Here is a 13,985-nt window from a genome sequence, read left to right as displayed (position 1 = left end):
TTTTGCTCGTATTTATCTGTTTTTAATACTTCAGATGATACATCTGTATCAGTGTATGCTTTTGGTGATATTTTCATATCACTGTATACTTTATCATTGTTTACTTCGGATGGTATTTTCATACCAGTGTATGCTTTATCATTGTATACTTTTGATGAGTTAGATATGAGGTTTCCCTCACTATCTAAACCCAATAATACATTTCCACGTATAATTGCTTTTAGGCATCCTGCCCAAGTGTCTTGTGATGCATCTGTTTCTACAATTAGGAAATCGTCGATTTTTGCATTATATAAAGTAGGGAGAACTTGAATTTTTTGTTTTATATTTTGTACCAAAATAGTATCTGTATTGGTCCAAGACCAAGGTATTTTTTCTGATATTTTCTTTTGTAAAACTTTTCTTTCTTTCGCTAAATTTTTCAAAAATCCTTGTTCTGCAATATAATTTAAACAACCAAGAAATCGTTGTATTTGTTTTCTATTTTCAAGTTTATCAGGAAACATATTTAATTTTTCTCGTATATTGTCTGTTAATGATAATTGACCATTTTCTCCAATTTTTAAACCGAGATATTCAACTGTAGATTGAAAAAGTTTTGATTTCTTTTTTGATAAAACTAAACCCTTTTCTTTAATTCTTTGTAAAACCTTGATGACTGCATCAATGTGTGTTTGTTCGTTTCCTTTTGTAAAAACAATTATATCATCAATATATGCAAGACAAATATGATCTAAACCATTTAAGGTTTCATCCATGAATCGCTGATATATTGATGGTGCCTGTTTTAAACCGAATGGAAGAACATTCCATTCATAATGCTTCTGAGGAGGACATGAGAAAGCGGTTAGTGGTTTCGTATTTTCATGTAAACGTAACTGTCAATATCCAGATTTTGCATCAAATGTACTAAAATGTGTATTTCCTTTTATTTTTTCTAAAATATATTCTTTTCGTGGTAATTTATATGAGTCTCCTATAGTAGCATCATTCATTTTTTTATAATTGATTACCATTCTTCGTTTGCCTAGTTTTATTTCATTATTATTTTCTACATAGAATGCGGGTGCAGAATGAGGACTCTTGCTAGGTCGAATGATTCCTTTTTCTAATAGTTCAGTGCATTCCTGTTTAAATTCAGAAACATCTTTTATACTATATGGAATTTTATTTGGAACATTAATTTCATCATTAGGGTTTTTTAATAATATTATTATTTCTTGATTATTTCTATTTTTTAAATGATCTAGTGGATTTTCGCTGCATACTTCTTCAAGTTGTTTTTCAGCAATTTCTTTAGTAAATGTTAGTAATATGCGTAATTGAAGCCAACCTCTTGTTTGATTATTTTAATAAGATCATAATGTTTGATAATTGCAGTTTTTATAATACCTTTTGTTGGATGATTGAGACTTATATCGTCATTTGTTTGTATAAATGGTTGATATAATTTAAGGAAATTATTTCCTATAACTAAATCTATTCCTGAATCATGTTGATATATAGTTGGGGTTTTAAATGGTGTTTTTTCAATTACTATATCTATATCTCTTCCTACAAACCAAATTTTGTGAATTGATTATCAACAATTGTAATTTTTAATGGTTTTTCTAATTTTTCCCAATTTTTTAATATCTTTTTTCTTCCAAAACATAAAGTAGCTCCTGTATCTATCTATGAAACTAATTCTTTATCTTGTATTTTAGTTGTAATAAAGGTACTATTTGGTTTAATATTTGTTTTTCTTTTACTCATTTTAGGATTAGTTTATAAATTTCTATTAATTGATGTTTTTTCTTGTAAAGCTTTTATATTAACAAGTTGTGTTTGTTAGAGTGGTTGAAACATTGCGTATTGTTTTTAGATTTCGATTTTGTGATTTTTTGTATTTCTTAATTCCTTCTTGTAATCTAGATATCTTTTTTAATTGATTATTATATTCTTTATTTACTGGTTGTAATTCTAATAAATAGTTTTCTTCATATGATAAAGCATTTTCTAAATGTTTAATGGTATTAGAGATATTAGAATTTATTTTCCAATGATTTTTTAATATATTAGTCCAAAGCATGTTATCTTTTGAAGAATTAATTTGTACTTTTGAACTCATTTTATTAAGGTATATGAAAGAAAATTAATTGGATTGTTAGTATTTTTTATTTTTAATTTTCCAATTTTTACTAGTATGATTTTTGTTTTTATAACTCCATAATTTTTTTATTTATTATTGTAATTATAGTATATTTGGGTTTTATTACTCATTTTTATTTTACCATGTGAAAGGTCGTTTAATGGTAAGTGGTTTTTCTTTAAGTAGTGGTTTTTCATTGAGTGGTTCTTCTTTAATTGTTTTTATTATTTTTAAATATTTTTCAAGTAGATTTTTCTGTTGAGTTAAATTCTGTAATAATTCAGGGATCTGTTTTAATACAATTAAACTTTCTACTTCTATAATATTGTTTAATTTTTGGCTAATTATATTTAATTTTTCTCCTACTGATTTATCTTCTTTAGGATTAAGACCGATGTTATATATTGTTCCTTGTGGTAAATTTTGTGATATTTCTATAATCATTTCTTTATCTGGTATACATGGCTTTGTATTTTGATATGATCCTTCAAGTGTTTTAAAATATTTTAGGGAATTACTAGATGATTATGTCATATTCTCAAACTTAATGATCTAATCATTTCTTTAATATCTTCTAACTTTTCATCGTTATTTTCGTTAGATGTTGAAGGCTGACATTCTGAAATAGAAGATCTACCTATTATAGTTGAAAATGGAGGTTCTATAATTGGACTTCTTTTTATTAACAGAGTAGTTATTATTGGTTGAAAATTAGTTTTATTGAATATTCTATTATTAGTCATATTTGGTGATTCAAGGGATAGTAAAGGGGTAAATAATTTATCTATATAAATTCTATCTTCTGTTTTAAATGTAATACTATGATGAGAATTTGTTAATGCATAATTTATTTGATATGTAATAGTAAACGGATGATTACCTTTTATCATAAAATTTTGTCTTAATAATTTATATCGTACAGTAATACTATTGCTTAAATTTTTATCTTTAAGACTTAATCCTAATTGAATATTAATATCAAATTTTATTTTTCCTTCAATTAAATTACCTTCTCCTTTTGCAATAATACTTTCTTGGTTATTAATTATACGATCATCTCTGATTTCTAATTCTATTGGTGTATTTAAATTACTGACAGTACTTTTTAAGATTATTTGAATAGTCGATATATGAATATAATCAATTTTTATTCTATCTGTTTCTTTAATATGAGATAATCTATTTCTAATTTGTTGTTTATTTATTATGGGTATAGTAATATTTCCTTGAGTTAATTCTATAGGTATTGCTTGTTCTCCTATAAATTTTCCATAATATATAATTTTTTTGTAGAAAAGAAATTTTTGAATGTGTTATGTCTAAAATTGTGTCTTTCGGATAGTGTGAAATTTGATTTTCTTATAGCGTCTTTATTGATGTTATTTTTATTAATTAAAGCATCAAAAGTGTATCCAGATTCATTTTCTTCGTTATTAATAACTATTGGTGAGTTTTCTATTTCTTGAGACATTTTATAGTATTAAATCTTCTTTCGATAAATATTTTAATTGTTGATAACTTTTTTAAATATAAATATTTAAAAACAATGGTTATTCATTATCATGTTTATGATGCTTATCATGTTTATGATGCTGCATATGCATATATTTTTATTAACGATAGATTGAATATGCAAACTAATAATAAGAATGATAAGAACATTACTTAGCTCTGATACCAAATTGAACGACATGGCGGAATTAATATAATTAGGATAAAATTGTACCTGAATGATGCTACAGAATGGATTGACGATGGATTGATTGTCTGGGTTTGATATGTTTATATGAATATATGGATATGTTTTGATAGGGTTCTGCTATTCAGAAATAGAAAATCTATTTCAACAGAAGAAGATTGAGAACAACTCAAATCTTATAATCTCAAATCACTCTGCTTTATTCACTAAGGGCAAAGCCCTTTATATAGGCTCCAAAGAAGCCGAGTACATAATTGAATTGCAATCGTTTGATTGCAATATGACAAACATATTTACATTATAGCCCCCTAGACTATTGAGGGACTTACATACTTTATGTTACATCAAATAATACACTTAATAATTATTCTATTATTCTACCGACACATAATAACAAATCCTTTCCATATTGAAAGGCCACATATCTTGAATAATGATGGCTTTTTATGTCATTGCTTACGTCATTCCTCCCGCCTCTGAAAATACATATTTTCGAATAATGTTTACTTGTGTCATGGCTGACGTTAATGGTGTTCACGATGTTTCTTTCATGAATGAATGCTTTTTTCAACTGTTGTTGTTCTTGGTTCATGATGGCTTCCATTCTCTCGTCAAAGTGTCTGCTATATGATTGTTTGCGCTTTTGATGTATCTGAGATAAGGATGAAATTGATGTAATTGTAATTGCCAACGAATCAATCGTTTGATTGCAATATGACAAACATATTTACATTATAGCCCCTAGACTATTGAGGGACTTACATACTTTATGTTACATCAAATAATACACTTAATAATTATTCTATTATTCTACCGACACATAATAACAAATCCTTTCCATATTGAAAGGCCACATATCTTGAATAATGATGACTTTTTATGTCATTGCTTACGTCATTCCGGGAGTGAGCAACTGTACATGGTTCAATTTTTTTGAGGGCCTATATATATATATATATATATATATATATATATATATATATATATATATATATAGTATTTATTTAAAAATGAAAAACTTATAATCAATGTCAGTGATATTTAGGTAATTTTAGGAGTCTTTTTTCTTCGGATCGTCTGAACATTTGAATCCTTAGGACCGATCCTAAATCACTAAAAGAAACTATATATTATTTTTATAGCACTTACAACCATTGTACTTTTTGTTTTTTTGTTAGATTAATATTTGCAACCAGGTAATGGAAGAAAAATGGTTGCATTGCCTATGTGAAATTAATAAAATTACATGACATTAATTTTAGAAACTACAACTGCAAGATTTCATCATTTTGTTGAAAAATTGTAATACCATTTATTTTCAGAACCTCTCCTTGATATTCAAGATAAGTTTATAATTTACGAGGGGTGTTTGTAATTATTTATTTAAAATTTTTATTATTTAATTCAAATTTGACATCAATAATGTACATTTTTAAGTGTTTTGGCAAGATATTCTTAAAAACATTTTCGGTTTACTTATTTGAAAGTTTTTATTAATGGTGGATATTTGTTGGAAGTTTACCTTCACTATAATCCTAAATAAAAATATATACACAATAGCGTTGGTTCATAAAATTAAAAGAAAAATGATCACCACCCTTTTACCTGATGTATCTTCTTGATCCATTAGGTTGTGTTTGGCGCGCCACAACTAGCTGATAAACTAGCTTATTTTTTAAGTTTTTTTAAAGTTGTTATGATTGACAAGCCAAAAATAGTTTTTTAAAAGCTACATAGATTAGCTTTTTAGGAGTTTTTTAAAATTTTTCCAAATATACTCCTTAATTAATTATAGAAAACATTCATTCAAATGTCTTTTTATGTCATTTTATATCTTTCAGCTAGTTTTACCAAACATTATTTTTTATTAGCTAGCTTTTCAACTACCAACTAACTTTTTATTTAACAACTAGCTTTTCAGCTATCAACTACTTTTCAGCTATCAACTACTTTTCAGCTAACAACTACTTTTTCAGTTGGTACGCCAAACATAGTCTTAGTATCAATTAAGCTAAAGGCCGTGATAATATCCTTAGCACACTCTCACCTCAATTTAACAACCTGTCACTTTACCTTTTGTGCTACCTCCTTAATAACACATTCTCCTTTAACATTTTTTAGAAAGTGGTAACACATTAGATGTATTTTTTTCAAACTTAAACAAATTCTATTTTTATAAAACACAAAATGTAACACCCATAAAATTCGAGCCAATTTAAAACTTTTAAAAACATTTAAAACCATTAAGTTATTACAGTTTGTTTTCAAAATAGTTTAAACATCAGAGTATTCCCAAAATCCAATCATGAAAATATAAGGAGGTGCACGATCGCGCCTTCGCCTTCCCGCGATCATCAGAAGTACCTGAAACAATAATCGATAAATGTAAGCTCGAAGGCTTAGTGAGTTACCCCAAAAATACCAACGCCATACAGATATAACCATATCATATAAATAACACAACATGCATAATGAGCCATCAGTCTGACTGGACCGCCTCACAGGCCATCCGTCTATCTGGACCACTCTCCGAGCCATCGGCACGTCTGGACCGCCTCTCAGGGCCTTCAGCCTATCCGGACCGCTCGCCGGGCCTTCGGCCTGACTAGTGTGCCCTAATCGGGTCTGCAGTCTACCCGATCCGCCCTGGGTATCTTGGCCTACAGCACAAAGCAGAACCTGCCTCAACCTAATCCCCCAAACCAACAAACATGTGCACATAAACATCATAAGCTAGCATGCAAGTACAAATAGTCATACAGATCTAACAGATCACTAACATGGCAACCATCTTATAACCAGGATACCGATCTAACTGATCAATAACATACCAAACATCCTGTAACCAGGATACCGATCTAACAGATCTCTAACATAGCAATCATCCTATAAACCAGGATACCGACCTACCAGGTCACTAAGCATATCACCATCCTAACTACCATGATGTAAATCAATAAGCATATCATGCAATAAACCCGAATACAAATCCGATAAGGGTCGACATTGGTGCCTTAGACCCTGTTGATATAGTGAGGAGAACTCACCTGACACTGCTGAGGTCCCGCGAATAAAATTCCAGTTGCTGGTTGACAGATTCCCGAAACATGCGTCTTTGCTCGAAAAGGGAACCCAACACCCACCTGCGGTGGGCGGCGACGGCAGTGAGCGAAACAGTCGGCAAAAGCAACACGAACGACAACAACCCCGACTGAAACGACGCCTGAACGGTGGTTTTCGACTTTGACGGCGATGGCGGCAACTGGAAGGTCACGAGCGACGGCGACAGTCACGTCAACGGTTTCTCCGATCTCCAACCGGTGCAGCTTCATTCGACTGCTCTCGGTGGTCTTTCCCCGACTACGCACGACGTCCGGCGACGTAGTGATGGTGGTGTTTCGATGGCAAAACTGCAGGCGACATGGTGGCTGCGGTTGAGGCTCTATGATGGCGGCTGGAGAAAGATAAGGAGGAGAATGGTGGCTTCTGGTGGTCGTTGTCGTCGTTCGCCGATCGGGAACAGCGTGGTGTCATCGCCGGTGGTGAAGAGAGGCATAAGGGTGGTGTGGTGCTAAAGTTGAAGAAGGAGGGTAAAGGTGGCGGCTTAATGAATCCGATTAGGGTTAGGGTTTGAGGAGGCTATGGAACAGTTAAATACCCGACCTTCATAAACTTCTCCCCATAATGACACCTTTAGTCCCTCATTCCCCTTTTCTTTCAATTTAAATCCTTAATTTACCATTTAAACCCTTCCTTCTGAAAACCCTTACAAATCAAGTCCGAATATTTACCAAGCAGCCCCTGCTTGACAAATTCTTTTCAACTTAGGTACATAATTTACCCTTTTAGCCCCAGGCATCCAAAATCCTTTCATATTAAGTCCAAATGATACCAAACACCCCCTGACTACTGAAAATCTTTACAAAGTAAGTCCCGAAATTACACTTTAATCCCCGAAACTCTAAATCATGTCATTTGACTCCCCGAAACCAACACCCCGATAAATATTATGGATTTTAGGGCCACAATTCATTCGCCAATTATATCTATTTATTTATTTATTTAACAAACGGGATGTTACACAAAAATTTCATATTAAATAAAAAAGTTACAATAAACTAAAACTTAAAATACCACTTGATAAATTAAAACATGACTTAATACCTAGAAACATGACTAGATACATAAAAGAAACAACACATCATAACTAAAGCAACGAGTTTTCGTCCGAAAATTGGCCTTTCAATTCAACTTCGTATGACATATTAAGATCAAGGATCTCATGTGTCCAAAGATGGTCGGTCAAATGACGGTGAAAATAAGAATTGATTACTGCATTGTTTACTATCCCCATTCTTAACCACCATATTCTAGTGGTTGTGTCTCGGGGATGACTTGATTCTCGTCGTAGACACATATCGTGTTTCCTTCATGTTTTATTATTATATTATGTAATATAATACACACACACATACACACACACACACACATATATATATATATATATATATATATATATATATATCACCTTTCTTATAGTTTTTTTCCCACGAAACATTGGTTCTTTGACAAGTATTTGTCAACGCTTTTTAAGTGCTCCAAACGCTCGTTCGATATCTTTCCTCGGTTTTCTTAGAGTATCTTAAATCTTGATCTTTGAGTGTCATTCAGACACGACAAAGTTTTAACAAAAACCAAAAGTTCAGGATAGATCCCATTGACAATATAGTGCCTGAATTTGTATCTCGTTCCTCGGGGTACAAATAACACACGAAATACAATTGTATAATTTTGAATTGGATTAAAACCTAACATACCTCTTGCGTCCGAGCATTGCCAGATATTACTAGACGCTCCACACACGCTTTCGACAATACATATAAACAAATCTTTATGCATTCAGAACCGTATGTGGAAATAATATCCTTGAAAGAGAGCATGCTTGTCAAAATAATCACGCATGAGAAATTGGTGGGATGTTTCACGTTCTCTTTGTATATATCTTCTTCGTTTACGTTGCATACTACTTGCTTCATGCTGGTAATTCCTTGTTCTAGCATATTACGTACGTAGATGGCTGCTTGTAATACAGTCCCGAGAGCATCGCCTGAGGAAGATGATAATGAGGATGATGATCACATTTTTTAAAAATGATGGAGGTTTTGAGAGATGTATTGAGATTTGTATGTACCGAAATATAGATGTTTATGTGTTTATTTATAGTAGTTGATAAGATGTAAAAACTGAATTAAAAAGACGGCTGTATTTTTTATGAAAAATAAACATTTAAAAAATCAGTATAAAACATTAAAGTGGTCAAAATCATTTGAATCCAAGCATTTATCATGATTTCTCTCTTCTCTCTTTTCATGCTAGCTGCTTAGGATGGCTTCGTTGGTGAGAACCATGGGTGGTGTAGTGCATCCATAGAGAGTTGGCGAGGCATATATCTCCCACTCCTCATTGCCTTAGAAATATATATTTTATAAATTAATTATAAGCCCTTCAGAACTTGTGTAGTTTTAAGCTTGACAAAATTGCAAGTTTGGTCCTTGTGGTACTTTAAAAATTAGATGTTGTGTCCAAAATGTTTTGGAGTTACATCACCGGTCCAAAAGGTGAATTATATTGCAGGTTTGGTCCAAATGTTTTTGGAAAAACTTAAAATGACTGATTTACCCTTCACATTTTGTTTTCTTGTTTTTTTATTGCATATTTTTTTTAAAAAAAATAAGACAAAAAGAAAATACCACCCATCCACCCTCTCTCTCTCTCTCTCTCCCAAATGTCAAGAAAACATATACACACATCAGATGAAATTAATTTCAACCACACTACATCTTTTCCGGCGGTCCACCCTCATCGTCGTCGTTGCTAACTACCAACTCTGAATATCACTCATTGTCATCGACACATCACCCATCACCATCTGCTCCTCCTTTTGTCTATATAGCACTCCTACTAGTATACAATCATTGATTTTAGTTGATCGTTATGCTCTAATTTTTGAGAAGCATCCCCTGGTATGAATCGCTAAAAGAACTTAATAAATGGAATCACCGCAGAAGAAGGTTTCACTCGCCAACAAGTTTCACTTAATGGAGTCAGAGAACGGAGAAAGAGAATTTGTTGATGGTACAAATCTAGGTCCGATTTAGAGGTTTCAAGGTTCGATTTCAGAGAAACATGTAAACCCAGATGATAAATATACAAATGATGAACACACATACTTTTGAACATGGATTTCCTGGGTTTTCAAGGTCTGATTTAAGGGTTTTCACGTCTGATTTTGAGGAAGAAGATGGTGCCTAATGCCTGGAGGTTCATATATATATATATATATATATATATATATATATATATATATATATATATATATATATATATATATACCCGGTAAGAAATTTGTTTTGGTAGAAAGGTAAGAAGTTTTTTTTTCTACATATTTTTTTGACGAACAAAACAAATGAATCACTAGATGAATAAAAAAATAACATGATTCACATAAATAAAATTCTCAAAAAAAAACATCTCGATGATTCATTTATACAACAATTTTGTTGTTATTCACTAAAATTGTCATAAAAGTGAATTTTTCTTAATTTACTTAAAAATGAATCACGAAGATGTTTTTTTTGCGGAAATTTTCTTGTGAATCATCTAACTTTTGAATCATCATATGATTCATTTTGTTTGTTCGCTAAAAAAATATGTAGAAAAAAAACTTCTTACCTTCCTACAAAAATTTTCCTTCTTATTTGATCTTGACTATATATATATATATATATATATATATATATATATATATATATATATATATATATATATATATTTCTGATAGGACTTGTTTTTAAAAAAATATATTTGGGTAGTAATCGTGTTTATGATTGCGATGATTTAAATTTTAAGTCTGGTTTTACTTAGTTTCAAAAAAAATGTCGAATATAGTAGTATTAAGTATATATATACTTGGTTTCGATTATGGGTGATGGTGGATTTCTGGGATTCGAGTTGATGAACATATAAAGAACAATAGATTTTTTCTGTGAAGAACATCGAGAATATACCGATTTTTTATATTTGATTTGATTTGAAATGATGAACTGAAAATGGAGATCTTGTATTTGTGTTGTAACACCCCGACTCCCAGGTACAAGTTTTAAAACCTTATATACATGTTTATGGACCTGCTCGACGAGTTGGTTGCCCCTACTCGTCGTGTAGAGGCGGGTTAGCCCGCGTGGATTATTGGACCTACTCGGCAAGTCGGAGGACCCTGAGTCGACGAGTAGGACTTGGAAAATGAAACCCTAATTTTCGGGGTTTTGGACCCTATTTAAGGGGTCATTAACCTTCCTCAGCCTCCCTTACCGTCCCCCTTGAGTCCAGAAAACCCTTATCTCGAATACCCTCCATTTGTGTGTGTGAAGAAGCTTGGAATGTGGTTTTTGTGAAGAAGGCTTGAAATCTAAGGAGCTTGGAGCAAAGAGAAGCTTGTGGATCTGACTCTACTTCATCTTGGCATCATTTTGAAGGTAACAAGTCGTTACCTTGACTTCCCTCTAGCTAGATCTCTCCATGCTTAAGTTTAGGGCCATTTTGGCATATATGTGAACCATTTCGGGTATTGGTCATGATCTGAAGTTGTAACTTCAGATCTCGACTTCTCTAAGTCCCTATAGCAATAAAGTTATCATACTTAGCAAGCTTGGTCCCTTCTCTTTGGGTTAAACCTTTCCCTTAGCTTGGTTTTGGCATTTAGGACCATGCATGTACGTAAAGTTTGTAACTTTACGTGAAAACCATACCCTAGGAGGTTAGATCTGCAATATGGAGCTTTGGGGTAGCTTAAAAATGTCTGGATAAGGAATGGACTGAAAGGACTCGACGAGTCGCATAGCCGACTTGACGAGTCCGTTGAAGATTGTCTGTATTGGTTCTGCATGAACTCGGCGGGTCAGTAAGAGGACTCGACGAGTCAGTTATGGTTTCCCCGACATTTGGACCCCGCATGGACTCGACGAGTTTTCTGGAAACTCGGCGAGTCAATTAGGGTTTTATGATTTCCTGAGTTCTTAAGGAACTCGACGAGTTGCTAGCTGCACTCGACGAGTTGGGTCAACATGGACTATTGACCTTGACCGTTGACTTTGACTTTGACCCAGGGTTGACCAGTTTGACTTCTGGGGGTATTTTGGTAATTTGGGAATTTATGGAAGTGGATCATTGGTGGATGTAGGTGTTGGAGTTGGAGTTGTATTTGGTGGAGTTTAACTATATCACTCCGAGCTACTTGTGAGGTGAGTTCTTCTCACTATATCAACAGGGTCCCTTTATGACTTGTATCCTGGTTATAGGTGTTGGATAAGGTGTCTAAGTCCATAACTATTTCTGGTATGTACTTGACCCAACCCGGCATGGTCCATTTGGGTTGCATGGCATCATGCATTTGAATAGACTAAATGAGAGAAATAACACTTGTGGTTTATTAATATATTATAAGTTCTAATATATTAATAGTATTATTTAATTAGTATTGATCAAGAATTAATTTGGAATTAATTAAGTGATCAAAAATGACTAATTAAATATATGGGTTGATTATGTAAATCATCCATAACTTGTATAGTGGGCTAAAAGGCCCCATGGATTATCAAGTTGGGTTAAACCCATTGGATGCTCCATGGAGGCTCCATGGGAGTTACAAACCCATGGGTCATGGAAATGAAGATTCATGTCACATTAAGGTTTACATGGTGTAACCCTAGATGTGACACACTATATAAGGAACATGATACCCACCAAAATCGGTTACACTAAGAACAAGTGAGGGCAAGCCGATTTTTACAAGTGTTATACATTCTCTAAAGTTATTCCAAAGCATTTGGTGTTGTGTGAAACATTTGAGGCATCACACTTGGGGTGCTAGGCTCTCAAGGTTTTCAAGGAATCATAACAACTACAAGGTATGTAATTCTAGCCATCTTTTATGTTAAAAGTTCCCCATATATGCTAGATAGGATTATGAACCTTGGAAATCATATTTTGCATGTATTTTAGACAAACATAGATCCAAGGTTTTCTAGGGTTGCATGTACACTTAGGAGTGTTAGAATGCTCAAAACCCATCAGTGGTATCAGAGACTAGGCTTGTTTGTTGATACTTGATGCAAAATAGTGAAAAAAAAGTCGATTTTCTTGCTGTCTGCATGATGAACTCGCCGAGTCCATGGGGGGACTCGCCGAGTCCATGACTAAACTCATCCTACTCGTTGAGTAGGTTCGTGCACTCGACGAGTAGGAGCCTCAGAATGCAGATTTTCGACTTTTGCTGCTGGAAATGGACTAGAAACATTACCCTAAACTATTTTGGTGTTATTAAACTTGTTTTAGATGGTGTAATGATTGTTCTAATCCATTTACAATGGCTAATATCAAAATTACATGATTATATGTGTTCATATGTTCTTGAAATTTTGATATGATTATTCATGTTCTTATGAGTTCTTGATAGATCATAGGAATTACTTGATTAATGCTGAATTCATGATCTTTATGTGTTTTAATGGAGTCCATAACTTGTCCTCAAGTTATGGATAACCAAAAGCCTCTTTGTATTAAAGCCATTAAAAGAACACATAAGTTACAAAAATGAAGAGTCTTCATTTTAATAACTCATAAGTTATGAATTGAAAGGTTTTGTAAAGTTACAAAACTTGCCCTCAAGTTTTGGAACATGTAAAGCCATCTTAATAAACTTTAGTTCCAACCCCTAGAATTTTAAATGTTAAAATTCAACCCTTATACTTTATAATATTATAAGTTTAATAATATATATATATATATATATATATATATATATATATATATATATATATATATATGTATAAGATCAAGTCGTTTTACCGTTAGTAGGCCTCATTCACGAAGCCGGTCTATAAGGGGGGTATAAGGTTGGTGCCTATAAAATGGCAGCTTAATGGGTGTCCACTCTCACCCACCGCTTCCTTGACTGGTGGAGGGTCGTTAGCCGAACGGGTAGGACAATGACTTAAAATTCTCATTAAAAAGTATAATGATTATTATAAAGTAACTAAATGTTTTATAAATTCCCAATCTTAGTTACTTTAGGAAAATGTGAATAAGGTGCTAACC

The sequence above is a fragment of the Lactuca virosa genome, chromosome 1 (genome assembly GCF_052849685.1).
Source record: "Lactuca virosa cultivar CGN04683 chromosome 1, Lactuca_virosa_CGN04683_v6, whole genome shotgun sequence".
NCBI lineage: Eukaryota > Viridiplantae > Streptophyta > Magnoliopsida > Asterales > Asteraceae > Lactuca > Lactuca virosa.
The sequence above is the reverse complement of the archived record's forward strand: the minus strand, read 5'-3'. Positions refer to the sequence as shown.